This window comes from Saccopteryx bilineata, chromosome 2 (genome assembly GCF_036850765.1).
Source record: "Saccopteryx bilineata isolate mSacBil1 chromosome 2, mSacBil1_pri_phased_curated, whole genome shotgun sequence".
NCBI classification, from domain to species: domain Eukaryota; kingdom Metazoa; phylum Chordata; class Mammalia; order Chiroptera; family Emballonuridae; genus Saccopteryx; species Saccopteryx bilineata.
Genome location: NC_089491.1, coordinates 311,874,250 through 311,901,199, shown reverse-complemented (window position 1 = coordinate 311,901,199; position 26,950 = coordinate 311,874,250).

Genomic DNA, 26,950 nt, shown 5'->3' with positions numbered 1-26,950 from the left:
TGACCAGACACAGAACACCTCTGTTCTTCAGGGGGAAGAATGGCTTCATAGAAGTAGCTGTAGGGTATATATATCTTTTCCATTCTCCATACAGGTGAGCAGAGGAAGGCAGAATCTGGGAGGCTGGGGAGCCACACTTTGTATTTTTGTGTCTCTGTCTGAGTGCAGGCTTCTGGCAGACTGTGGGAACATTGGCAATGATCCCATTCTCTGCTTTGGTTTCACATCTCTTCAAATGTCCCCTAACTCTCTGCTTCTTCCTGCAGAAGAAGACACAGTCACTCTGGGTTTCTCCTCTCTCTGGAGCCCTGGCAGATTAAAGCCCAGACAGTCTGGGCCCTCCCCTCTCTAGAGTCCAACCACAATTGCTTCTTATCTTCCACCTTCCATTTTTTTACCCATCTCACCTTTAGTCAATTTGGTGTGCAGATCTTTCAGGCAAACCTCTGAGCCCAGCTTGGGTTCCTTTGCTGAGTTATAGCTGTTCAATTTGTTGAAATTTCAAGTGGAGAGATCAAAGGTATTTCTCACACTGCCATTACTCTCCTAAATTCTTATGTTTTATTTAAATAATTGCCTGTACTCTTTATCATAAGGTCTTTAATTGCTTAAGTAAATTGAGTCTCATTAATATTAAAAGAGCTAAAATTTTGCTTACAACTATGTAACCTTCTGTATTTGTTTTTGAAATCATTTATTGTCACTTTGCTTAAATAGATTATTATTTTATGAAGTATTGTTCTGCAATGACTTTATTAGAATAAATGTTTTAAATCTTTTTTTATTTGTTTGCAAACTTCTTAAGATTCAAAATTAGTAATTTTCTTGATCTTTGACATTTTTAAGGACTTTGTAATTTTTCAGAAGATTCCCTAAAATACATGAAAGAATTGTTTTTTCTCTTTGTAAAAGGGGAAATTAAACTAATAATGTCAATATGGCATTTTAAATTACACAGGAAGTATTGTCAAATAAATCATGCCAGAAAGCTTACAGTCTTTGTCTCTAAAAGTTGTAACACTCTTATCATGTCTTTGAAATGTAAACACACAGGAACTAATCAAAACATTGCTTGCAAAGGCTGAGTGAAAAAGAAGAGGTCTTTTAAAAATGCAGAATGCTGTATAATTTCTTTTGCCAAAATTGATTTGTAAAAGAGCTATGGTTTTTTAGAAAATTACTAGAAAATAATTAAGATAAGACAAAATGACTGTATATGGAAATAGAATGTATGTTTCCAGTAGAGAAAGGTATAAGGTATGGAGATGTACTTCTGTTGAGGGAAAAATAGACTATTTTGGGGGTAAGAAAATATATAAGGACATAATTTTTTTTGGGGGGGAGTAAGGGGTTTGGTAGAAAAAGAAAAATAGTTTTGTTCTAAAATAAAATAATTGTTTTAAAATAGGAAAGAAAAAGGACAAAATTGAAAGGTTTGTGTATGTTGGGAAAGGTTCTTGGAGTAGGGATCTTGAGAAAAGAATTTTATATATTGTCAAAGTAATTAGGATTAGAATGGATAACTAAATCAATTGTATTTTTTATATGTATGCATGCATGTATGTGTGTATATATCTATGTATGTGAACTCTCACCAGATCTTTAACCATAGCTATTTTAAAGTTTTTTTTTATCATTTACAGATAATTATTGTTTTACTCTGATGATTTTACAAAAATGTTTCTACAAAGATGTTTCATCTTCAGAGAAATTCATGGAGAAGACTCTGACACTACAATACAGATTTTATTTTATTTTTATTTTTTAGCAAGAAAGAGAGAGAGAGAGAGAGAGACAGGAAGGGAGAGAGATGAAAAACATCAACTCATAGTTACAGCATCTTAGTTGTTCATTGATTGCTTTTTCATATGTGCCTTGACTGGGGACTGCAGCTGAGCCAGTGACCCCTTGCTCAAGCCAGTGACCTTGGGGTCATGTCTATGATCCCATGCTCAAGCCAGTGACCAAGGGGTTTTGAACCTGGGTCCCCAGCATCACAGGTCGAGGGTCTACCCGCTGCACCACCACCTGGTCAGTCTGCTCCGTTGTTAATACCTCTTGTTCCTGGATAAAACACCTCTAGTAAATTAAAGATGAAACTAGATAAAATCTAGGCACAAACCAAATGATTGAATATAGTGGCCACTGACAGCTCATGATTCTTTAATATCTTCAGCTAACTGCCCTTAGGTATTGCCTTCTAGTTCAGATCTATTCTTCAAATTGAACTTAATCCTTTGTAATTATAGAAATTTTTGCTGTTATAAATTATTTTTGCTTTTGTCTAACTTGATGTTATAAAGACACCACTCTGATAATGATTGCTAAACATTTTGAGATGATCACTAAAGCCTCTGAAATTTCATATGAGAAACCTTAAAAACTACTGATGTTGCCCTTAAAGAAACATGATGGTAAAGCCTTCTTCTGTTATGGTGCTCCTTTTCAAAAGTGGCCTCAGGCTCCTAAGGAAAAATAAAACCCCTTTCCCTCCCATGTGGGACATGATGTATTGGGAATGAGCTTTCCTTGTGGCAAGGAACCAACAATGGGATGGAATAACTTAAATGAACCACCTGACAATGATGCTTTTAATAATCTATCAGTGCTGCTTTCCAATGGTTGATCAGCAATGTTTTCAAGAAAAGATCTTGGTCAAAAGTGGGGGGGGGAATGTAAGCAATAAAACAAATGGGCTCCCTTAAAATGTAAGAAGTTGCCATGCAAATGTCTGGAGTTGCCATGCCAGAAGAACTGCCTTGCAAGTCTTACGTCTCAAATCTTTGGAATGTTAAAAAAAGGGAAAAATAACATTATTGTTATGGAATGTTAAAAAGGGCAACAAAACAGAGCCTGTGCAAACATGTGGCCCCCCCAAAAAACCTGTTTGTAAAGATAACAAGAAAGCAGTTATTCTTAAATACTGTGAAAGTATTATTTAAGTATTATCTTAAATAAATACTGTGAAAGATCTCTCACTTTGAAAGACCTTTTTAGGTTAACACTATCTACCTGGAGATTCCATAAGTTAAGAGCTCAGGCCCACAAACAAGACTGCCCTTTACTTCAGATGCCAGTCAGAAACCCAGGTTGTCACTTGTGCTTCTGACCAACTGACTATAAATTAAAAGTTCCCATGATCCCCTCTTTGGGTTTGATTAATTTGCTACAGTGGCTCACAAACTCAATTTGTGAAACAAATTTGGAAAACAATTTACTTCTTAGAAAACAGCCAGATGAAGGAGATGGGAAGGGGTTGGGAGCTTGCCTGCTTCCTGAACACCATTCTCCTCAAATCTCTGCAGGTTGACAAACCCCAGAAGCTCTTCCAACCCTGATTTTTTGAGTTTTAATAGAGGCTTCATTACATGGGCATGATTAAGTCATTGGCTATTGGTTGAATTCAATCTCCAGCCCCTCTTCCCTCCTTGGAGATGGAAAGAGAGGAAAGAGAATGGAGGGGGGAGGATTGAAAGTTTCAACCCTCTAATCACACTAAGGTTGGCTCTACTGGCAACCAGTTCCCATCCTTAGGTATAGTCCAAAAGTTACCTCATTAACATAACAAAAGACAATTTTACTGCTCTTATCACTTAGGAAATTTCAAGGGTTTCAGGAGTTTTGTACCAGAAATGGGAAGAAGACCAAATACACATTTATCATAAATCACAATATCACACAAGTGATTTGTATCTTCTTTTCTTTTTCTTATTTTTTTATTGAGGGGTTGCGGAAGGAAGAGAGATGAGAAACATCAACTCATAGTTGCATCACTTTTAGTTGTTCATTAATTGTGTGTCATATGTGCCTTGACTGGGGAGCTCAAGCCAAGCCAGTGATCCCTTGTTCAAGCCAGTGACCTTGGGTTTCAAGACAGTGACCTTGGGATCATGTCAATGATCCTATGCTCAAGCCGGTGAGCCTTTGTTCAAGCTGGTGACCTTGGGGTTTCAAACCTGGGTCCTTAGCATTCCAAGTCAATGCTGTATCCACAGCATCACCATCAGTCGGGCTCCTTTTCTTTTCTATTCTTTTCTTTCTTTTTTTCTTTCTTTCTTTCTTTCTTTCTTTCTTTCTTTCTTTCTTTCTTTCTTTCTTTCCTTCCTTCCTTCCTTCCTTCCTTCCTTCCTTCCTTCCTTCCTTCCTTCCTTCCTTCCTCTCTCTCTCTCTCTCTTTCTTTCTTTCTTTTTTTCTTTCTTTCTGACAAAGAAACATCATCAACTTGTTTCACTTAACTGTGCATTGATTGCTTCTCATATGTGCCCTGACTGGGGCTTGAATTGGAAACCTCAGGGTTGAGCTGGCAACCCCAGGATCAAGGCAATGACCCTGGTCTTGAGCTGGTGACCTTGACACTCCAGGACAACATTCTATCCATTGAGCCATTGGCCAGGGATGTATCTTCTTTATACTTCTGTTTTTTCTAAGTTTTCTGCAGTGACCTGCATTAATTTAATAATAAAAGTGTGTAATATGTTTTTAAAATTTTTGATATCAAGCTAAAACAGCAGAGAGCCAACAAGATTATCTAGTGAAAAATATTGTAGAAAAGCTAAACAGAGTATTTAATTCTAGTAGTGGTATGTTAAGCAGGATGGATAAGAGCCCAGAGATTCTGATGACTATTTCTTCATATACTTAAGTTTTACTGAAGGCTTGTGGGAAGTCTTGCGCAAGGATGTGCACACATAATGACCTTTCCCACCGGCATTTTAAGAGGGAAGTCACAAGAATACACTGCAGACTGCAGCTATTTACTGGTAATCTGGGAGCCCTGCTTGGTGGTTTCTGAGAAGTATGGCTATTGCAGAGAGGGCGCAGCACGGGTGCCAGCTTATTCTGATGTCTCACTGATTCTCACAACTGGCAACTATATAGAAATCAGACTAGAGAGATTCTCCACCATGATCATAATAATACCAAGAGAGGAAGAGACCTTATCTTTATGAAAAGTGGGTTAGCATTAAGGATAAACATGAAAGACTGGAGAGATGTGTTGTGAGATAAGCTGGAGATTGAGGCTGTAATATTCCTAAAATGAGTGTGTAGGGTGGGCAAAAATTCAGTTCTGAAATGAATGAAGATGGAGGAATAAAAATTAAATAGAGAGGGCTAAAGTAAAATGAATTTTCCACCATATCCTTTACCACTTTTGTTTTTTGTGTGTAAGAAAAAAATGGTTGCCTTCTGTGTTTTTGTCTGGCATACAGGAGTTTAGAAGTCACCACTTCATACTAACAACAAATAAAATCTGAACAAAATGCAAAATCAACAATTCTTAGATCCATTAAAAAGTGAGGTTACAGTGAACCATAATTATAAGAAATGTTAAAAGAATTATTTCTTTTTAAACGACTTCTTTAAAAAGAAAAGATAATAAATATGAATAAGGAAGTATAAAAAAAGAAAAAATTCTCACTGACAAAAGGCAAGTATATTAAAAGTGGTAGATCAATCAACTATATATATAAAGCTAATACAAAGGCCGAGAGATAAAAATAGAAAGATTATGTAATTACAATAATAAATGAAGGAATACACACAAACACATGCAAAAGAAGTAAAAAAAAAAAAGACAAAAAACATAAACATGAAGGAGATGAGTAAAAAGGGTAGTGATTTTAGGATGTATTCAAAAGTAAGTGACCATCAACTTAAATTAGACTGTTATAAATGTAGCTTGGTATATTTGAAGCACATGATATCCACAAACCAAAAATTTATTAAAAATTTATAAGACATAAAGAGAAAGAAATTCAAATGTTGCAATGTAGAAAGTCACAAACATAAAAGAGAAGACAAGAGAGTAAGAAAGAGGCTCTGGCTGATTGGCTCAGTGGATAGAGCGTTGGCCTGGCATATGGATGTCTCCAGTTTGATTCCTGGTCAGGACACACAAGAGAAGTGACCATCTGCTTCTCTTTCCCTCTCTCTCCCCCTACTCTCCCTGTTCTCCTCCCTCAGCCAGTGGCTCGGTGGTTCCAGCATTGGCCCTGGGTGCTGAGCATCAGCTTTAGGTGCTAAAAATAGCACAGTTAATTCGAGCATCCATCCCAGATGGGGGTTGCTGTGTGGATCCTGGCCAGATGAACATGGGGCATGTCTCACTGTCTCCTCTCCTCTTATTTAAAACAAAAACAAAAACAAAAAAGAAAAAAAGAAAGAAACAGAAGAACTAGAAAAAATATTAGAAAATAATTAATAATATTGTAATAACTACGTGTACCTGTCAATAACTACTGTGAATATAAATGGACTAAATGTTTCAGTCAAAATACATAGGGTGGCTGAATGAATAAAAATAAAGATTTGTATATATGCTGTCTATAAGAGACCCACTTCAGACTGAAAGACATACACAAACTGAAAGTAAAAGGAGGGAAAAAGATATTTTATGCAAATGGAAACAAAAAAAGCTGGGGTAGAGATACTTATATTCAACAAAATAGACTTTAAAACAAAAACTGTTACAAAAAACAAAAAGGGCATTTCATAATGATAAAGGAATTAATCCATCAAGAGGATATACCCCTTGCGGACATTTATACACTCAACATAGGAGTACCAAAATATATAAGGCAAATACTGATGGACATAAAGAGCAAGATTGACAGTAATACCGTCAGAGTAGTGGAACTTGATAGCCTGTTGAAATCAATAAATGTGTCATCCAGACAGAAAATCCATGAGAAAACAATAACCTTAAATGACAAATGAGACCAGATAAATTTAATTGATGTTTTTAGAACATTTCACAAAAAAACAGTGGAATATATATTTTTTCAAGTGCATGTGGAACATTTTTCAGAATGGGCCACATGTTAGATCACAAAGCAAATCTCAATAAATATAAAATTAAGATTATATCAAGCCTCTTAATTGATCACATTGATATGAAACTAGAAATCAATTACAAGAAGAAAATTGAAAGACACAGAAGTACCTGGAGGAAAAATAAAATACTATTAAACAAACAATGGATTAACAATGGGGTCAAAGAAGAGAATATACCTTGAAAAAAATGAAAGTAAAAACAAACTTGGGTGGTGAACACACAATACAATACAGATGATGTATTATATTGTATACTTGAACATGGAAACAACCAAAAATCCCTTCAATGGATGACTGGATAAAGAAGATGTGGTACATATATACTATGGAATACTACTCAGCCATAAGAAATGATGACATCGGATCATTTACAACAACATGGATGGACCTTGATAACATTATACTAAGTGAAATAAGTAAATCAGAAAAAACTAAGAACTTTTTTTTTTTTTTTTTGTATTTTTCTGAAGCTGGAAACGGGGAGAGACAGTCAGACAGACTCCCGCATGCGCCCGACCGGGATCCACCCGGCACGCCCACCAGGGGCGACGCTCTGCCCACCAGGGGGCAATGCTCTGCCCCTCCGGGGCATCGCTCTGCCGCTACCAGAGCCACTCTAGCGCCTGGGGCAGAGGCCAAGGAGCCATCCCCAGCGCCCGGGCCATCTTTGCTCCAATGGAGCCTTGGCTGCGGGAGGGGAAGAGAGAGACAGAGAGGAAGGAGGGGGTGGGGGGTGGAGAAGCAAATGGGCGCTTCTCCTATGTGCCCTGGCCGGGAATCGAACCCGGGTCCCCCGCATGCCAGGCCGACGCTCTACCGCTGAGCCAACCGGCCAGGGCCAAAAACTAAGAACTTTATCAGCGGTTCTCAACCTGTGGGTTGCGACCCCAGCGGGGGTCGAACGACCAAAACACAGGGGTTGCCTAAAGCCATCGGAAAATACATATTTCTGATGGCTTTAGCCGCTGAGAAGCCATGCTACCATCTGCAGCAGAGCTATTCAGCTTGAACGCACGCTGTTATGGACGTGCGTTCCAAACTGAATGCCTGCAGTCATGCGCTGACGTGATTGCATCATCCGTCCGGGGCCTATGGGGCGGTGGAAGCGAGGGGGGGGGCATACACACGCTCCACAGTCCCTAGCAGCGCATTATGTGTGTCTGGCGCTTGCTGACGTCATCAGTGGGCGGATGCAGCAAGCGGAGGACAGAAGCCTAGGAGGTGGAGAGGCAAGAGGTGGAGAGCCAAGAGAGCCTGCGAGACAGCCTGCTGGTGTAAAAAAGGTTAATAATGTAAAAACAGTACACACACCATACACACAATATTGTGTAAGTATAAGGTGCTTTGTGTATAATCATTACACAGTACACAAAGCAGCTTACACTTATACAAAGCACCATACATTTACACAGTGTGAAGTATATCGGTCTTATACTATAAGAGACCACTATAAGATGTAGTTCACACTGTTCCCCAATGTATAATTATCTCCCATATCTCCCACTATTTTCCCATATTCTGAATGAAGAAACTGCTGAAATCAGCGGTTTCAGGCATTGAATCCGCCTCCTATTGATTTCATTGGGAGTGCGTTGGATTTTGTGGAAGAGAGCTCCCGAGAATCTCGGGTTACCACACAATCCGCCGCAGCCTCCTTTTGATTTCAATAAGAGGCGGAGAAATGACAGTTTTTGACACATTTCTTCCTCTCCTATTTAAGTCAATGGGAGGGCGCAGCAGATTCTGCTCAAATTTAGAGCATGTTGCTTAATTTTTTCCACGCCAGAACTTTTCCTAGAGCAGAAAAATTCCAAAGGTGGAATCCACCACCCCCAATAGACTTCTATAGGAGGCAGATCTTTTACACTGCAGAATCTGCACAGCAGATTCCTCAGTGTGAGATTCCTCAGTGTGAGGCCTCTTTCAGTCTATTGGGGGTGGCGGATTCCACCTTTGGAATTTTTCTGCTCTAGGAAAAGTTCTAGCGTGGAAAAAATTAAGCAACATGCTCTATATTTGAGCGGAATCTGCTGCGGCCTCCCATTGACTTGAATAGGAGAGGAAGAAATGTGTTGGAACTGCATTTCTGCCATACAGGGGATCTCTCTTCTGCAGAATCCATGGGTCTCCAATTGAAGTAAATGAAATGTGGATTCCATCACAGAAACCGCTGCTTTATAGTGTGAAAGAGCCCTGAAAGATACCATGCTGTGCAGAAACTGCAGTGTATCCTATGATGTAGTTCACACTGTTCTATATAGAAAACTTGCCACTAATCTGGAAAAAACAGATCCATTAGTTAAGCAGCTATTTACGGAATGGTAGCCCCAATACACTAGGTAAGGAGGTCCATTAGTAATAAATATTTCTTAATATATAATTAAATATTGTTTTTGTGATTAATCACTATGTTTAAATTATGTTTGATTTGTAGCAATGAGAATACATAATGCATATCAGGTATTTACATTCCGAATCATAACTGTAGCAAAATTACAGTTATGAAGTAGCCACCAAAATTATTTTTTGGTTTGGGGTCACCGCAACATGAGGAACTGTATTGCGGGGTCATGGCATTAGAAAGGTTGAGAACCACTGAACTATATGATTCCATACATAGGTGGGACATAAAAAAGAGACTCAGAGACACAGACAAGAGTGTGGTGGTTTTGGGGGGGGAGGGAAAAGAGGGAGGGGAACAAAAAAAACCAGATAGAAGGTGATGGAAGACAATTTGACTTTTGCTAATGGGTATGCAACATAATCAAATGTCAAAATAACCTGGAAATGTTTTCTCTGAACATATGTACTCTGATTTATCAATGTCACCCCACTAAAATTAATTTTTAAAAAATGAAAAAAATTGTATACTTGAAACCTATAAATTTTATTAACCAATGTCACCCCAATAAATTAAATAAAAAATAAAAATATGGATAAATGCTAAAAGCATTATGCTAAGTGAAGTATGCCAAACCCCAAAAGATAAATATTGTATGAGTTCACTTATATGCAAAATCTAGAATTCACAAATTCATAGGTAGAAATAGATTATAGGCTACCAGGAATTGGGGTTAAGGGAGAAAAGGGAGTTATTGTTTAATAAGTACAGAGTTTCTGTTTAGGGTGCTGACAATTTTTTGAAAATAGATAATGATTATGGTTACATAGACTTGTAAATGCCACTTAACTATACACTTTAAAATGGTTAAAAAACCAGAAACACAAAAAGCAGATAAAATAGCACATTTTATGTTACTTATTTAAAGTAAAATATAAATCTATTTTGACTTTTACTAAATGGTTTTTTGCATATTTGAAATGATCACATACTTTTTTGGGGCTTCTTTTAATATATAAATATTCTGGTATTAAACTAGCTTTGTATTCTTTAACCACTTTTTGGTCAAAACATACCATTTTTTTAATCCACTGTTGCATTTGATCTTGCCAGTATTTTATCTAGGATTTTGAAAGTATGTTTATAAGTAATATTGACCTAAATATTCTTTTTGTATTGTTCTTATCTGGTTTAGGTATCAAGTGAATTAACTTTATTAAGTCTATTAAGTAGTTTTCTGTTTTCTACCTTCTAGGCTACTTTGCATAAAATAAAGACTCTTTTCTAAGTTTGGTAAAAACTCATTTGTAAAATTATCTGTGGCTGGTGCCTTTTGGGGGATAAGGATGGTACAGATATTTTAAGTGAACAATTCAATTATTTCAATAATATCCATATTTCAGATTTTTAAAGGATTATAAAAGTTATATTTATTCATGATGCTAGATTTATTGCATTCCCTTAGAAAAATGGAGAACTGTTTATGTACCCAATTTGCACATATAAAACTTTATACAAATTATGGGTAGCACATAAAGGCCTCTGGTACAGCTAAAATCCTGACACTTCAATTGGGGTAATCCTGCTGCAAGGTCTCCAGTTTATCAAGTCTGTCCATAGAAAATTAAACACTGGAATTACAGTCAGTCTCGTGGCTCACATGTAGAAATTATTTTAAAATATAATAAAATAAAACTTTCAATTCTCTAAAACTCAAAAAGGTAAACTGGGAGGGGATACATTTTCTCATTTCAATTTAACATGACAAATTCACACCTCATTTTGTCTGGGAAAAATGATCAGTGTAGTGTTGACATTATCTTTATAAGCTGCGGCTGCTTTAGAAGGTATTTTGTCAAAATTTTTGCCAAACAATTAAAAATAATAATATTCCTCTTATAAAATGGTATGACATGTTAACGAACCAGAAGATACTAAATGTCTTTGGCTATACAACTATTGTAAAAGGCCATTTTCCCAACAGAATAGGGCATATTCACTTCACAACCAATTACTGAAACTGAAAGCATTAACAGAAATATGCATAGAATATAATGGTAATTTTTCTTGCCTTTTTCTGCCATTCTACCATATAATAAACAAGGAGAATGTAATTTACATAATCTTTCCACATTGAGACTCAATAGCACAACAAGATGATACCCAAAGGCAAAGTGAATTAAAACAATTACTCAACTAAGTGAAAACTGAAGGGACAAATATTTGCAATTGTTTTGTTTGTTTTTAACCTTAGGAGTGTAGAAATGATAACTGATAAAAAGTCACAATCTTCACATATGAAACTGTAATAGAAAAATAAATCAAATGAAACATTTATTAATAAATGAAGCCTATTTTATTTTTCAAGTGTTAATGATAAAAATTTTCAGCACAGCTGTTGCATTTAAAAAAGTGAAAACTACATACTATGTTTCTAGCTCAGTAAACAGATGAACCTGATGTCTTTGAATGACATAACAATTGAGCATTGTACAGTACATCTTATCATATTTCAGATTTAACTTTAGTAATTATTTTTGAGAATATTGTCCATTTTATGTTTTAAAATTAAGATAAATAACATTAATAGAATTCTTTACCATATTCATAGTTTCACTTTTATCCCTAATATTGTTCATTTGTTTTTTCCTTTTCTTCATAAGTCTTAGAGAAGTTTTTCTATTTACTAATTCTTTTCAAGCTCACCTTTTGATGTTGTTGATATTTTCCATTGCTTAATTTCTGCTTTTTTTTAAAAAAGATTTTATTTATTCATTTTTATTGGAGAGAGAGAGAGTAAAGAGAGAGAGAGAACAGGGGGAGGAGCAGGAATCATCAACTCCCATTATTGCCTTGACCAGGCAAGCCCGTGGTTTTGAACCGGCAACCTCAGTGTTCCAGGTCAATGCTTTATCTACTGCATCACCACAGGACAGGCAATTTCTGCTTTTAATATTATTAATCTATCCCTTCTGGGTACTGTGATAGTTCTTTGTTTTTTCTAGCTCAATATGTTACATATGTTTTTAGTCTTTTTTTGTTTCATGACCAAGTAGGATTTATTTCCTAAATGCAAAGTTGATTTAATATCTGCAAATGAATTAAAATGATATACTATATAAAATGAAGGATCAAAATCATATGGTCATATCAGTAGATACAGAAAAAACACTTGACAGATAAGAAAAAAAGCATCCAAATTGCAAAGAAAGAAATAAAACTGTCATTATTTGCAGATGACATAATATATAGACAGAATGCTAAAGAGTCCACAAAAATAAACTATTAGAACTGATCAATGAATTCAGTAAAGCAGCAGAATACAAAATTAATATTCAAAAATTTGTTGCATTTTTATACACCATAAATGAACTGTCATAAAGAGAAATTAAGAAAAGTAATCCCATTTACAATGGTATTAAAAGGAATAAAATATCTAGAAATAAATTTAACCAAGGAGTGAAAGACTTGTATTATGAAAACTGTAAGACATTGAAGAAAGAAAATGAAGAAGATACAAATAAATGGAAGCACATACTGTACTTATACTGAGCAAGAATCAGTATTGTTAATATGTTCATACTACTCAAAGCAATCTACATATTTACTGAAATCCCTATTAAAATAACAATAGCATTTTTCACAGAACTACAACAAATAATCTTAAAATTTATATGGAAACACAAAAGCCCCTGAATAGCCAAAGCATTCTTGAGAAAGAAGAACAAAGTTGGAGGTATTATGCTGACATCAAACTATATATACTACAACGCTATAGTAATCAAAACAGCATGGTACTAGACCTTGGCCAGTTGGCTCAGAGGTAGAGCATTGGCCCGGCGTGTGGAAGTCAAGAGTTAAATTCCTGGTCAGGGCACGCAGGAGAGGCGCCCATCTGCTTTTCCACCTCTACCCCTCTCCTTCCTCTCTGTCTCTCTCTTCCCCTCATGCAGCTAAGGCTCCATTGGAGCAAAGTTGGCCCGGGCGCTGAGGATGGCTCCATAGCCGCCGCCTCAGGTGCTAGAATAACTCCAGCCACAATGGAGCAACACCCTAGATGGGCAGAGCATCGCCCCCTGGTGGGCATGCCGGGTGGATTCTGGTCAGATGCATGCAGGAGTCTGTCTGACTGCCTCCCTGCTTCTAACTTGGGGGAAAAAACCCCAAAACAAAACAAAAACAAACAAAAACCAGAACATCATGGTACTGGCATAAAAACAGGCACATAGGTCAATGGAACAGAATAGAGCCCAGAAATAAACCCATGCTTATATGGTAAATTAATTTATGACAAAAAAGTCAAGAATATACATTGGGGCAAAGATAGTCTCTTCAATAAATGGTGTTTGGAAAACGGAACAGATACATGCAAAATTGAAACAACTACTTTCTTACACTATATAGAAGAATACACTAAAAATGTATTGATGACTTAAACATAAGGCATGAAATCATAAAACTCTTAGAAAAAAATATAAGCAGTAAACTCTTTGATATTACTCTTAGTAATTTTTTTTAATGTGTCTCCTTGGAAAAGGAAAACAAACAAACACACGTAAGAAGTGGGACTATATAAAACTAAAATGTTTTGCACAGCAAAGGAAATAATCAACAAAGTGAAATAGGCAACTTACTGATTGGAAGAAAATATTCATTTATCAATAAGGGATTGATATCCAAAATATATAGAGCTCATATAACTTAACACAAACACACACGCACACACACAATCTGATTAAAAATCGATCAGAGGGCCTGAGTAAACATCACTCCAAAGAGGACATACAGATGGCCAAGAAACTTATGAGAAGATGCTTAATGTCACTGATTATCAGAGAAATGCAAATTTAAACAAGCAGATATCACTTCACACTTATCAGAATGGCTATATTTAATAAATCAACAAACAGAAAGTGTTGGTGAGGATGTGGAGAAAAGGGAACCCTAATGTACTGTTTGTGGGATTGCAAATTGTTTTAGTCGCTATGAAAAACAGTATGGAGTTTTCTTAAAAAATTTAAAATAGAACTACCTAATAATTCATAATCCCACTTTTGGATTTTATCTGAAGAAATTCAAAACACTAATTTGAACAGATATATGTATCCTTATGTTTATTGCAACATTATTTACATTAGCCAAGATATACAAGATACCTAAGTGTCCATCAATAAATGAATGGATAAAGAAAATGTGGCACATAGATACACTGAAATATTACTAGGCCATAAAAAAGAATAAAATCTTACCATTTTTCACAACATGGATAGACCTAGAGGGTATTATGTTAAGTGAAATAGGTTAGGCAAAGAAAGACAAATATTATATGATTCTACTTATATGTGGAATCTAAAGAGCAAAAGTGAACAAACAAAACAGAAACAAACTCTTAGATACAGAGAACAACCTGATAGTTGCCAGATGAAGGGGGGCTGGAGGAATGGGTTTATACTTTTTTTATAAAAGATGAAGGGACACCCTGTCCGATTGGCTCAGCGGCAGAGTGTTGGCCCGGTGTATGGAAGTCCTGGGTTTGATTCCCTGTCAGGGCACACAGAAGAATCAACCATCAGCTTCTCCACCCCTCTGCTTTCTCTCTCTCTCTCTCTCTTTTTTTTTTTTACAGAGACAGAGAGAGTCAAAGAGAGGGATAGACAGGGACATACAGACAGGAACGGAGAGAGATGAGAAGCATCAATCATCAGTTTTTCGTTGCAACACCTTAGTTGTTCATTGCTCTCTCATATGTGCCTTGACCATGGTCCTTCAGCAGACCAAGTAACCCCTTGCTCGAGCCAGCGACCTTGGGTCCAAGTTGGTGAGCTTTGCTCAAACCAGATGAGCCTACTGCTCAAGCTGGTGACCTTGGGGTCTCGAACCTGGGTCTTCCGCATCCCAGTCCGATGTTCTATCCACTGTGCCACTGCCTGCTCAGGCTCTCTCTCTTTCATTCTCTCTCTCTCCCTCCCCCCCTCCTACAGCCATGGCTTGAATAAGCAAGTTGGCCCGGGGCACTGAGGATGGTTCCAAGGCCTTGCCTCAGGCATTAAAATAGCTCTGTTGCTGAGCAATGCAGCAGTGGCCCGAGATGGGGAAAAATTAGTCCCAGAAGGTAGTTGCTGGATGGATCCCAGTGGGGGCATATGTGAAAAATCTGTCTCTCTGCCTCCCTGCCTCTAACATGATAAAAAAAAAAGTTGAAAGGATAAGAAAGTACAAATTAACAGTTAGAAAGTAGTCACAGGGATGTAAAGTACAGCATAGGGAATGCAATCAATAATATTGTAATAACTAGGTATGGTATCAGGTGGGTACTAGACTTCTGATGGGATCACCTCATAAGTTATATAAATGTCTAACTAACCACTACGCTATACACCTGAAACTATTATAATATTGAATGTCAACTTTATTTGAAAAAAAAAAGTAAAAGAAACCCATTTTAAACATAAAGACAGAGATAAGTTAAAAGCCAATGGATAGGGACCTGGCCAAGTAGCTCAGTTGGTTAGAGCATCATTCTGATATTCCAAGATTGCAGATTTTATCCCTGGTCAGGGCACATACAAGAATCAACCAATGACTACATAAATAAGTGGAATGGCAGATTAATATTTCTCTCTTTCTCTTCTTCTCTCTCTAAAGCAGTGTTTCCCAACCTTTTTTGTGCCATGCCCCACCTTAACCTTTCTAAAATTTTTATGTCCCCCTCTATGTAACATACATAATTTTTAACATTAAAAAATTGATTTGTTCACTTAATAAACATAAATGATAGGTTCTAGGAAGAAATCACTATGAAATTGTTAACAAAACACAGTAAGTAAAATTTCAAAACATATAATGAAAAACAGAAATTTAAATTCCAAATAATTTTAATACAGATTTTTCTATATTAATTTATTATTTTAATTTAGTGTGATCCTTGCGCTTGATGCTTGCTGCACAGAGATTTTATATTAGGTTCCAATTTGGTTAGCTTTAGTCTCAAGTCTCCACGTTGTGTTATATCCAGCCAATTTCTTTTTTTTAGCAGTAAATCATTTACAGCACTAAATCCACATTCAGCTAAAAATGAAGATGGAAACGGTAGCAATAGTTTTCTTGCACATTTGGTTGAATTTGGGTATTTGATTTCTGTTTCCTCACAAAGCCATGCCATCCTTCCTTTGATATTAAATAAAGCTTTAACTGACTCATCATTTTGCAATTCTGCGAGTTCTTCTTGATACTGCATATTTGATATATCAGACAAATCCACTAACATTGGCTGCATCATCCATGTTGGGAAATCAATTTGTTTTAAATCAGAAAATCTTTCTTTTAAATCAGCCGATAGAATATTCAAATGATTGACAATAACAAGTAAAGCGGTATCAGTTACTTCACATTTTTGGAGCCAATGAAACTGTTTAAAGTTTTTGTTGTTAATATGTTTCTGACATAACTCAATATTGGTAATGAAACCAAATATCTTTGCTTTTGCATCGACAAGAGTTTTATTTGTTCCTTGAAGTTGCTTATTTAATATATTTAGTTTTTCAAAGATATCGGCTAAATAACTCACAAATGCTTTACCATCTATTGTTAACAGATACTTCATTTCAGGTTTGTCGCTTAAAAAATCACTAAGAGTATCAAACAGTTCCATAAATCTTTTCAAACAGTTTCCTTTAGATAGCCATCTTACTTCAGAATGAAGTAAAAGTCTCACATGGTCTTCATTTTGTTCTTCACAAAATAGCTTGAAAAGACGCTCACATTTGACACTAGCTTTAATAGCATTAACACACTTTATTACTGTATGTAATACTTCATTCAGAACAGGCGAGATGTTTTTAGCTACCAAGTTTTCCCTATGAATAACACAATGCACAAGAATCATTTCTGGATTCGCATCTTTCATCAATTTTAAGCAGCCATTTTTCTTGCCCATCATATTGGGAGCATCATCTGCAGCACAAGATGTTATATTTTTCATTGGTATATCATTGACATCTAAGTAGTTTTTTAGCTTATTATATATATCTTTGGAGGTAGTGGTGCTTTCTAATCTTTTATAGAACAACATTTCTTCAGCAAAATGCCCTTTATCAATATATCTTACGTAAGTTATCAATACTGCCTCACTGTCTCTCAAAGTTGATTCATCCATTTGCAAGGAGAATTTTCTTGTTTTCAGTTTTCATTAAGTTGTTTTTCAATATCCTCACTCATTTTGTCTATTCTTCTGCTAACAGTATTGTCACTGAGTGGCATAGCTTTTACATCTTTGTCATCTTTTTCAAGAACCGTTTTAAGAAATGCTGATATTGACGGTTTTATTAAATTCTCTCCTATAGTGTGATTTTCTCCAGTTTTAGCGATGAATAAAGAAATTTGATAACTAGCCTCAAGAACACGATTATTAGTTGAAGTATGAGGAGTAAATAGAAACTTTAATGTTGTACTTTTTTCAAAAATTTTCTTTAAAGTTTTAAAGTAACTCAAATCTGAATTAATATGAGCACTATGTTTCGCCTTCAAATGCGCCTCAAGACGACCTCATTTCATTGATTCGTTGGTCAAGCATTGCTGACATAAAAGACAAAAAGGAATCCGCTCATCGTGAACAGTGGGTATGAACCCAAATTTTAAATATTCCTCCGAATATTGACGAGTTTTTTTCTTGCTTGCACCACTCATTTTACTATGGGCTATAAGAAATAAAAATAAGATCAATTAAAAACTAATATTAAATTATGTGTTAAAATATATTCAATGTGGCCCTGGCCAGTTGGCTCAGTGGTAGAGCGTCGGCCTGGCGTGCAGAGGTCTCGGGTTCGATTCCTGGCCAGGGCACACAGGAGAAGTGCCCATTTGCTTCTCCACCCCCCCCTCCTTCCTCTCTGTCTCTCTCTTCCCCTCCCGCAGCCAAGGCTCCACTGGAGCAAAGATGGCCCGGGCGCTGGGGATGGCTCTGTGGCCTCTGCCTCAGGCACTAGAGTGGCTCTGGTCGCGACATAGTGACGCCCTGGATGGGCAGAGCATCGCCCCCTGGTGGGCAGAGCATCGCCCCTGGTGGGCGTGCCGGGTGGATCCCGGTCGGGCACATACGGGAGTCTGTCTGACTGTCTCTCCCCGTTTCCAGCTTCAGAAAAAAAAAAAAAAATATATATATATATATATTCAATGTGACATAGAGTAAACGTATACTAAAAATTCATATTTATTTAAATGTATATAACACATTTACTACACTACCACTGCAAATCAAAAGGTATCTATATTTTTTCCACTTGACAAAATTTTCTGGAAAGTTATGCTTCTAAAATTAAAATTGTTGTGCATGCACTATTATAGCCCCAATAATATTTATAAAATATTAGTGCTTTCTAGCCCCGATGCAAGAAGTACTTAATAAAGAGTTTAATATTGATAAAAATAAAATAAAATACTTACCAATTATATCTATACAATATATATATGTATATTTATTAAATCAACGAGCTTTTACAACAGTTTTGACTGACACTTATTTCAAATTAACACCAACTGAATGATGTGAAACACTACAGAAGTTGCGATGGGCCAATTAGGTGAGAATAACTGTGTTGTTTAGCGAGTTTTTAAAATGTCCGGGGTTCCCTGGGCAGACGGCATGCTCCGCGGTGAACCCAGGACGAAGTTTACTTGAGGACGCCAATCACCCAGTTGATATTTTGGTCTCGTCAAACGAAATTATACTTAATAATTATTTACCGCAATTATTTAAGAATTGCATTTCTTGTTAAATTTGGCACCGATATCTAGCATTGCATTTAAATGGCCCGGGGCGAAAGAGTTAAAGTCGTGTCGAGTCCATTTTCAAATTGCCCCCCTTAACTATCGAATTGCCTCCCTGTGGGGCGTGGGCCCCACATTGGGAAACACTGCTCTAAAGTCAATAAATTTAAAAATGTTTGAAAAGTCAATGGGTGGAGAATGATATACCATACTAACACTAATGTAAAGAAAGTGGGAGTAGCTATATTAATTTCAGTCATAGCAGACTTCAGAGCAAGAAAAATTATCAGGGATAAAGAGGGGCATTACATAAGGACAAATGGGTCAATATTCCAAGAAGTCATAGTAGTTTCTAGTTTGTATGCATATAACAACTGAGCATCAAAATACATAGGGCAAAATGTCATAGAACTGCAAGGAGAAATAAATGGATCCACTATTATAGTTGAAAACAAACACCTTTCTATTATAAATGAACAGATCAGGCAGAATATCAGCAAGACATAGTTTAACTCAACAGCACCATCAATAAACTATATATAATTAATATAATAGACTACGTCATTAAACAACAGGAGATTATAAATTCTTCTCAAGATCACATGGGACATTTACTGATATAGACTACATTATAGTTTATAAAACACATCTTAGCAAGTTTAAAAGAATAGAAACAATACAATGTCTGTTCTCAGACCACAATGGAATTAAAATAGAAATCACTAACAGAAAGAAAGCTGAAAAATCTCAAAATACTAGGAGATTTAACAACATATTTTTAAGTAACACATAGGTCAAAGAAGACTCTCAAGATAAATTTAAAAATATTTTGAACTAAATGAAAATAAACATACAATATATCAAAATTGTGGGATGCAGTGAAAGCAGTGCTCAGAGGGAAATTTATAACATTGAATGCATTTATTAGAAAAACAGAAAAATATAAAATCAATAATCTTAAGTTTCTTTGTACAGCTAAAGACAATTTGAACAGAATAAAAGACAAACTACACAATGGGAGAACATATTCAACAATATGTCTGATAAGGAGTTAATAACCAAAATTTATAAAGAACTTGTAAAACTCAACACCAGGAAGATAAACAATCCAATCAAAAAATGGGCAAAAGAAATGAATAGACACTTCTCCAAAGAGGACATTCAGATGGCCAATAGACAGATGAAAAAATGTTCAACATCACTAATTATTAGAGAAATGCAAATGAAAACCACAATGAGATACCACCTCACACCAGTCAGAATGGCACTCATCAACAAAACAACACAGAATAAGTACTGGTGAGGATGTGGAGAAAAGCGAACCCTCCTGCACTGCTGGTGGGAATGTAGACTGGTGTAGCCACTGTGGAAAACAGTATGGAGATTCCTCAAAAAATTAGAAATAGAACTGCCTTTTGACCCAACCATCCCACTTTTAGGAATATATCCCAAGAATACCATATCACTGACTCAAAAGGAGAAATGCACCCCCATGTTTATGGCAGCATTGTTCACAATAACAAAGATCTGGAAACAGCCCAAATATCCGTCAGTGGGTGAGTGGATTAAAAAGCTGTGGTATATATACACAATGGAATACTATGGGACCATGAAAAAGAAGGAAATCTTACCTTTTGTGCCAACATGAAGGGACCTGGAAATTATTATGTTAAATGAAATAAGCCAGGCAGAGAAAGAAAAATATCATTTGACCTCACTCATTTGAGGAATCCAATGAACAATGTGAACTGAAGAACGAAATTGAGACAGAGGAGAGATCAAAGGGATCAGAGGAAAAGAGGACAGAGGGAAAGGGGATGATAGGATGGGATAAACCTGAAGGGAAGGGAGGAGGGCGCTATGGGGAAGGGGGCAAGGGGGATGTTGAGGGGAATACGAGGGAGGGGGGATACATTCAGGGTGACACTAAAATCTATGTAAACACAATAAATTAAAATCAATAAAAAAAAGAGAATAAAATAATCTAAGTTTCCACCTCAGAAGACTAGAAAAAAAACAACAAAGTGAGCTGAAAAAAAGAAATCATAAAAAATTAGAGCAGAAATCATGGAATAGAAAAATCAATAAAATTTGGTTCTTTGAAATAATCGATAAAATTGATAAGCCTCTAGCCAGGCTAAGAGAAAAAGACAGAGGATGCAAATTAATAATATCAGAAATGAAAGAAGGCAATGACCAGGCTGTGGTGCAGTGGAGTGGGTAGAGCACTGGCTTGGGACACAGAGGACCCAGGTTTGAAACCCTGAGGTTGCCAGCTTGAACATGGGCACATCTGGCTTGAGCTCAGGGTTACTTGCTTGAGTGTGGGATCATAGACATGATCCCATGTCATGTCAGCCCAAAGGTCACTTACTTGAAGCCCAAGGTTGCTGGCTTGAGCTAGGTCACTCACTCTGCTGGAGCCCCCAATCAAGGCACATATGAAAAAGCAATCAGTGAACAATTAAGGTGCCGCAATGAATTGATGCTTCTCATCTCTTTCCCTTCCTGCCTGTCTGTCTCTCTCTTTGCCTCTCTCACTAAAAAAGAAAAAAAGAAGAAGAAGAAGGCACATTACTATAGACCACAAAGACATTAAAAGAATAATAAAAGAATGTTATCAACAACTCTATGCCCTCAAATTTGACCTAGATGATATGGACAAATCCCTTGAACAGTACAATCTGCCAAAACTCACACAAGAAGAGAAAGACAATCTGAATAAGCTTATATTTTTTAAAAAAAATTGAACCAATAATAAATAATATTCCAAACCAGAAAGCACCAGGCATAGATGGGTTCCCTGATTAATTCTATAAAACATTTAAGGAAAAATTTATATTAATTCTCTATAATCTCTTTTAGAAGATAGAAGAAGCAAAAGGGATACTTTTTTTTTTTTTGCTGAGACAGAGAGAGGGATAGACAGGGACAGACAGACAGGAACAGAGAGATGAGAAGCATCAATCATTAGTTTTTTGTTGTGCATTGTGACACCTTAGTTGTTCATTGATTGCTTTCTCATATGTGCCTTGACTGTGGGGCTACAGCAAACCCAGTAAACCCTTGCTTGAGCCAGCAACCTTGGGTCCAAGCTGGTGAGCTTTGCTCAAACCAGATGAGCCCACGCTCAAGCTGGCGACCTTGGGGTCTTGAACCAGGGTCCTCCGCATCCCAGTCCGATGCTCTATCCACTGTGCCACTGCCTGGTCAGGCAAAAGGAATACTTCTTAACTCATTTTACAAGGTCAACATTATCCTAGTACCAAAGTCGGACAAACACGGTACAAGAAAACTACAGACCAATGTCTTTCAGGAACACAGATGCAAAAATCCTCAGAAAAATATCAGCAAATTTTATAATGTATACAACAATATCTAAAAAGAATTATATACCACAGTCAAGTGGGTTTTATGCGAGAAATGCAAGTCCGGTTCAACATTAAAAAATCAATTAATGTAATCCATCACATCAACAGGCTGAAAAAGAAAAAATCGTATGATCATATCAATAAATGCAGAAAAAGCATTTGACAAAAATCCAATACCCATTCATGATAAAAAAAACTGTCAGCAAAGTAAAAATAGAAAGAACTTCCTCAATTTGTTAAAGAACACCTATGAAAAACCTACAGCTAATATTCGACTTACATTGAGAAACTCATAGCTCTCTCACTAAAATCAGAAACAAGGCAAGGATGTTCTCTCCACCACCCCTTTTCAACATCATACTGAAAATCCTAGCTAATATAATAAGATAAAAAAGGAAAGAAAGAAAGGAAGGAAGGAAGTAAAGAAGGAAGGAAGGAAGGAAGGAAGGAAGGAAGGAAGGAAGGAAGGAAGGAAGGAAGGAAAATTGGAAAAGGAAATAAAGTATTCTGTGCAAATGACATGTTCTTCTATGTAGAAAATATGAAAGAATAACAAAGATGTCTGGAACTAATAAGAGATTATAACAAGGTTGCAGGATACAAGTTTAATATACAAACAAAGAAAAGTCAATCGCTTCCCTATATAATAGCAATGAACAAGTAAAATTTGAAATTAAAAACAAATAACCATTTACATTAGCATCCCCCTAAATGAAACACATAGGTAGAAATCTAACAAAATCTAGATGAAAATTACAAAACTGATGAAAAATATTAAAGAATTTATATATATGGTGTGTGTGTAACCTATAGATTAAAAGAGATTAAAAACACATCATGTAATCATTATTTGTGGGCCTAATGGATACTGATTCAAACAAACTGCTAAAAAGTTAAAAATCATAGATATTTATGATTTATGAGACAATTAGAAACTTGAACATTGGTTATTAGAAATTACTGGTTTAAGGTGATATAAGGAATTACTATTACTGTTTTGATACAATACTGATATTATGTTAAAATAAAGAGTTCTTTCTTATATTTTAGGGACACATTGAAATCATTACAGTGAAAAATTGTTTTCTGGAAAAGTTTTACTATGCACAGAAGTGATGGGGCTCGGTTCTTAGCTGCTGCCTTCTTCATGACTGAAAGGATTTTGCTCAGCTCGTCTCTATTCCTTTTGGTGTGAATGTGTGTCCCCACCTTTTTCTTGATTAACATCGGGGCCCATTTATCCTTAGAGACCTTGAGCAGCTCCATGGTGCACTGCTCACAGGGAGCAAAACTGCACACCTCTTGGATTATGTCCCACACAAACTTGGTGTGCTTGGTGAGGTGCCCGCTGCTGTGCCTTTGCTTGCTAACTTTCTTGGTTACCTTGTAGGCCTTTTGATGCTAAGCCATGGCCATGAGTAATACAGAGCCATGGCTGTGAAAAAGGGTGAGGAGAGTGGGTTAAAGGTAAGTCCCGGATCTTTTGCCACTGTCCAGAGTGCAGTGTCTTGCCCTGCTGAATTGCTGGCTGCACCCAGCCATCCTTCTGCAGCCATACTGATGCCCTGGAGATATGGTGGGAGTTTTTCTAGAGGAAAAATTTTAAAGTGATTAGAGTACAAAAGACAAATTATTTTCAAAGGGGCATTACAGTGTGTCCGTAAAGTCATGGTGCACTTTTGACTGGCACAGCAAAGCAACAAAAGACAATAGAAATGTGAAATCTGCACCAAATAAAAGGAAAACTCTCCCAGTTTCATACCTATTTAGTGCAGTTCAATATGAGCTCATGCACAGATTGTTTAGGGCTCCTTAGGTAGCTATCCCGTATAGCCTCTACAGACTTGTCACTGACTGATGGCCTACCAGAACGGGGTTTCTCCACCAAACTGCCGGTTTCCTTCAACTGCTTATCCCACCGAGTTATGTTATTCCTATGTGGTGGCGCTTCGTTATAAATGAGCCGATATTCATGTTGCATTTTGATCACAGATTCGAATTTAGCGAGCCACAGAACACACTGAACTTTCCTCTGTACCATCCACATCTCGACTGGCATAGCTGTGTGCTGCTCCGCTGTATACACAGTGTTATGTCATCATCTGCGCATGCACACATGCTGCCACATCATCCTACAGAAACTGGGAGGGTTTTCCTTTTATTTGGTGCATATTTCACATTTCTATTGTCTTTTGTTGCTTTCCTGTGACCAGTCAAAAGTGCACCATGACTTTACGGACACAGCTGTTCATTATTCATAATGACAGCTGACTTTTCAGTGTTGGCAATAGAAACCAGAAGACAATCAAATGATGTCTTCCATTTAAATACCTGCCAACCACTGAAAACATTTGTATTAGGATAATTCTAGGTATTGCAACAAAAAATCCCAAAATTGCAGTGGCTTAATCAATGGTCTGGGTGAATAGGGTAGCACAGAGCACACTCTACTTATATCTTCAGGTGCTAAGGCAGATGAAGTTTCTGTCATGTTCAGCATATTGCTTCCAAATTTCCCTTAAAGGTCATTTTTTCCCTTCTAGCCACATTAATAAGGTTTGGCAGGAGTGATGAGGGTGTAGTTCAAATATTTTGAGTTTTTATACTGTCTGGGAGAGGGTAGTAAAGGTATTTAATATTAAATAACATTAGACAAGTTAGGATATAGGTTGAATTTCTGTGTCAACCATTTTAAGAATAGAAACAGTCTGTATAAATTCTAAACTAGTAGAGGGTAAATAATAAAACTTTAAAAATTAAAAAAGGCAAAATGGCAAGAAGAAAAACTAGGATGGTAGATTTATACTCAAATATATCAAAAAGTAATTTTAAAACTTTTAAGCATCTAAGAATTATAGGGTATACAGAATAATTTCTTTGGCTTGTTCACTGCCTTGCAAGGTGCATTTCCCTCTTTAACCTCAAGGTCACTGTCAACGCCTAACTTCACCTTCATGTGCCCAGTTTGAGTCAGCCAAAGGTATTGATCCAATTCCTCTTGGGCCAGTAAAAGAACCCATTGAAAGGTCTAGAACAGAAGTCACTAGTGAGTGACCTTCAGGTTTGTTTGGTTTGGTGTAGGCAGTGTTTTGAATTGGAATTAGAGACAATATTTATAAATGGGATATTTCACATAAAAATATGAATATCTAGCTTCTCTTAAATAATTGGAAGACTTGTCAACACAGGGCTTATATTACAAATGGCTGTAATTTGTAGGACTTTGTAATAACTGCTCACTTTGGAACATGGCATATTCTCTGTTTGCCACAATCTCTACCATGTTCTATTATGTACTATCTGTCTGATTCTGTAGGCTTTTCAGGTTGAGATCCTAGAACAACTTCATAGTGAGCACATTTTCTGGGGCTCTCAGCTATCACTTCATCCAGCACTTCCCTTCTCGCATGAATGCTTACTGCATCTTGGATCAATAACAGTGATATCTCATCTCACCTGTGGTGGCACAGTGGATAAAGTGTTGACCTGGAATGCTGACGTTGCTAGTTTGAAACCCTGAGCTTGCCTGGTCAAGGCATATATGGGAGTTCATGCTTCCTGCTCCTCCCCCTTCTCTCTTTCTCTCTTCTCTAGAAATGAATAAGAAAAAAATAACAATAATATCTTTACTTATTCGTCAGGTATTAAAAACACTGTATACACACATCTCATAACATCATGGCAATCCTGTGAGAAGTTGGTTTCAGATATCATACCTATTTCACAGACAGAGAAACTGAAGCTTGGATAAGTGAAAGGACTTTTTCATAATCATACTCTCACTAAGTGGTAGAGCTGAGATTTAAACCTAGAGCTCTCTGGTGTATTTTGAATAAATTTTAAACTCCTGCCTACAGTCCATGAGACACTGAACGATCTAGCCTTCCTCTCCTCATCTCACACCACTCTTTCTGGGTCTATTCTGATTCTGTACAAGGTTAATTCCTTGTCATCTTTTATGTCTCTGCTTAAATGCCATCTCCTTGAGAGACCTATGAGCATCCTTTCTAAATTTGGCCTACCTTCTTCCTCCTTTCCCTACCCACGTGGTATGCTTGAGCTGGCTCACATTCGCTAATACAAGCTCATGCAATCCATTCATTAAATTTTCAGAATTTTACAAGTCAGTAGCAGTCATGGTAGCTTGAAATCAACCGTGATGGGAGTATTTACACCATGAAAACTGGCAAATGCTACAAATCACCCTGAATGGGATATTTGCCTACACCCAAATGATCCACACTCACCCAGAATAAGTTGTTAAAACAAGAAATCTAGTACTGTAATAGGCAGTTATGGTAAGGGGAAAAACCCTGCTGCCTTCTCAAATTGGTGGCCCTCTAAGTGAAGCACTTTTAAGGATTCAGTCCCTGTCTCTGCATATTGGATTTGTAGTGACAGGCAGCATGAGCTGAGTATTCTGGTTTCATCTTTGGCAACTTTGGTAGGACAGCTTTGGGATTCTCTAGTAAGTCTAAGTATTTGGCAGGGAGTTCCATTGGCTCCTGGACAGGAGGGCCCTGGGGTATAGATCTGGAGACTTCTTAGCAGCTGCTAACTAAAATTTACTTGGGAACTCTCCTCCTCCATCCCCAGCACTCACCATCACCTTCACTATGGGATTAAATTGCTCTGCTTT